The sequence below is a fragment of the Rhagoletis pomonella genome, unplaced genomic scaffold (assembly GCF_013731165.1).
Source record: "Rhagoletis pomonella isolate Grant_MI unplaced genomic scaffold, Rhpom_1.0 Rhpom_scaffold_00002, whole genome shotgun sequence".
Taxonomy (NCBI): domain Eukaryota; kingdom Metazoa; phylum Arthropoda; class Insecta; order Diptera; family Tephritidae; genus Rhagoletis; species Rhagoletis pomonella.
The window spans coordinates 72,375,298-72,378,385 of NW_023458556.1; the positions used below are offsets into that span (position 1 = coordinate 72,375,298).

A 3,088-nucleotide genomic window follows, 5' to 3' on the forward strand; every position below is an offset into this window, starting at 1 on the left:
AAGAGTGGTCAATTTGCACCCAGGCTCCGACAACCGGGTACGCGTAGTAGATATCATAACAGAGAAGGGCAAAGTAACAAGACCGCTTGTCAAATTAGTGTTATTACCGCCACATTCCACTGAGACAGAAGAAACGATATCTACTGTATAAACCTATACGAAGACCATTCCATTGCAAATAAACCAGAACTCTTCTAATTACTACCAGCTCTCAAAGGCCTCTATATTCTAAACCACTACTTTCGTAACTATTAAACAAGCACATTTCATGCCTTTTTTTAACGTCTTCATAAGCAGAACTTGCAACAGGGAATATTTGAGGGGAAGTCTCTCGTCACTGTTTACCGTCTTTTATATGAAGCTTCTTATCTCGCACTCAAGGGTCATTCCATGTTAAGATGTACACGACTTAATGTTTAAAATTGCATAAGTATCCATTATTTGAGAGAGTAACATATAGCTTATTTATTTTACATAATTGTTGTACACCAGTCACAGTGGAATTACCCACTAGCCAAGAAATACAAGGTAGAATTGCGTTGTTAAAGGAAACCACAACAAAACTATTTACTCGAAATTTCATAAACAATTAGTAACTGCCAGAAAGTTAGCTGTTTCTTGCCCGCTTTAGTGTAAACAATTTTGAGGGCTTTAGCGAACGTTTATCCAGCTAGGAGCAATAAATAAAGAATACAAAGAATTAAAGTAACGCTTACCCCGTTTCTCCTCCGCCTCTGCGAACCCTCGCTGGCATGTTGGTTTGATCCGATGAACTGCTGCTTCGATAGGAGTGTTCGCGTCCCAATGGCGTATCATTCGTAGGGCATAAAAAAAAAAAAATAATAATAATAATTTCGATGACACTAATATTAAATGTTTGTTCCACTCGTGCGGCAAGTGACAAGGCCTTGTGTTAACAAACCAATCAAGACCAAACAAACGCACAAACGTGTTCCAATCACCAAGCACTCTATTTTATATCTATACATATGTATGTATGTGGCACATTTACATTAGGAGCGTTCCTTATCTCCCAGAAATAGTCAGAAAAAGTCCGAAGTAGTCAGATTTAGTCCAAAAAGCGTTCCTTAACTCGGAAATGACAGCATAAATGAGAGAGCAACAGTCAGTGAGAGTGACTCTCATCAGTCCGAAGTAGTCAGATTTAGTCAGAAGAATTTTTTCTGGCAAAATCCTGAAAAGTGTGAAACACAACTGAATTTAAATTAACGGAAATTAAAGAATACGCAAAAAGTGAGAATAATCTAAAAAGTAAAAGAAATGAATTGAAATTGGAAGGAGGCCAAAAATAATTGATATAGTAAGTGTTTATTGTGCTTGTGCTTGTGTGAATGTGTTTTGTACATACATTTCTGTTCTTATTTGACGTTAGTTTGGTTGTTGCCATTCTTTGGACTAAAAATTTGTTTTTTTGCGTTCCTTTACTTTTCTTGTTATTCTCTTCTAGTGAGCGCATTTTGCTTACGCTCTGGCATTTTGACACTCTTCAGATTTTAGTCCAAAAAGATAAGGAATGAACCTATTAACTGTAGTAAATTTTTATAGATTTCTTGAACGCACATACACATGTACATATACACCGAATTATGTTTGTTGTCAGCTTAAGAAAACAGTGTAGCAAGCGTAAAACCCTTGCAGTTATTAAGTCTAAACAAACGCTACACGTAGTTTTCTTAGTATGGCCGCAAATACACAAGAACCACTCGCCACAATACACGTCCATCTTTCGTCTTTGCTTTTAAATTAAATTTATGCTTTTGATTGTTTTTTTTGTCACACTTTGTTGGTTTCCTTTATCTCACAGGCCACGGGTACTGCCTTTCCACAATTCACGTCCACCTTTCGTTCTCGCGTTTATATTAAATTTTTGGGTGGGCTTTAGATTGCTAACCCCGGAGTTCAGCATTAAGGAAAATATGGGAGGTAGATGGGGGTCTAATAGTTCCCTGTATGAAGTTTCAAAGCGCGCAACTTTATAGTTTTTAAGTAATTTGTTATTAAAGTTTATAATTTTCACCAACTTGTATTGGACTATTTCACAATATATAATGCACTTTCCACTAAATTTACACGTTATTTACACTCAATACATGCGCAGTTAGATTGTGCACGTTCAAACAAATAAATACTTTTAGTATATTACAGCTTTTTTATAAAAAATTGATTGTTGTTTAATTTTATGAGAGTACATGCAGAATATGTGCAAATGGCAGCAGGACTGTGTTGCCATATGTAAAAAACCAAGAGTGGAAAGCAAGCCCAAAAGAAAATACGATTAAAAGGAAAATACGATAAGGTTATTTTGTTCAGATAAAAATAAATAGTAGGGGGACTGGGATCATATTCCCCTCTTCCGGCAACACAGAAAGGAGAATTCTACTGCCTGAGGGTTATAATCCCTAAGTGCGGCCGAAGGCCGCCTACGCAGAAAGGTGTTCTATGCAAAAGGTGTTCGGCCCCTTTTCTTTGGCAACACAGAAAGGAGAATTCTACTGCCTGAGGGTTATAATCCCTAAGTGCGGCCGAAGGCCGCCTACGCAGAAAGGTGTTCTATGCAAAAGGTGTTCGGCCCCTTTTCTTTGGCAACACGGAAAGGAGAATTCTGCTGCCTGAGGGTTATAATCCCTAAGTGCGGCCGAAGGCCGCCTACGCAGAAAGGTGTTCTATGCAAAAGGTGTTCGGCCCTTTTCTTTGGCAACACAGAAAGGAGAAATCTACTGCCTGAGGGTTATAATCCCTAAGTGCGGCCGAAGGCCGCCTACGCAGAAAGGTGTTCTATGCAAAAGGTGTTCGCCCCCTTTTCTTTGGCAACACAGAAAGGAGAATTCTACTGCCTGAGGGTTACAATCCCTAAGTGCGGCCGAAGGCCGCCTACGAAGAAAGGTGTTTAGCCCCTGATCCCCCTACTATTTATTTTAATCTGAACAAAATAACCTTATCGTATTTTCCTTTTAATCGTATTTTCTTTTGCTCTTGCTTTCCACTCTTGGTTTTTTACATATGGCAACACAGTCCTGCTGCCATTTGCACATATTCTGCATGTACTCTCATAAAGTTAAACAACAAT

The 3,088-nt window shown here is 38.5% G+C and overlaps 1 long non-coding RNA gene across 1 annotated transcript; it reads right to left on the minus strand.

Moving 5' to 3' along the window:
• Positions 1-1,689: 1,689 nt before the first annotated feature.
• On the minus strand, positions 1,690-2,206 carry LOC118734716. The gene is made up of 2 exons (XR_004992413.1): positions 2,103-2,206; positions 1,690-1,992 (listed from the first exon to the last, which is right to left on the minus strand). It is a non-coding gene; the product is annotated as an uncharacterized LOC118734716 (long non-coding RNA).
• Between the last annotated feature and the right edge of the window lie 882 nt (positions 2,207-3,088).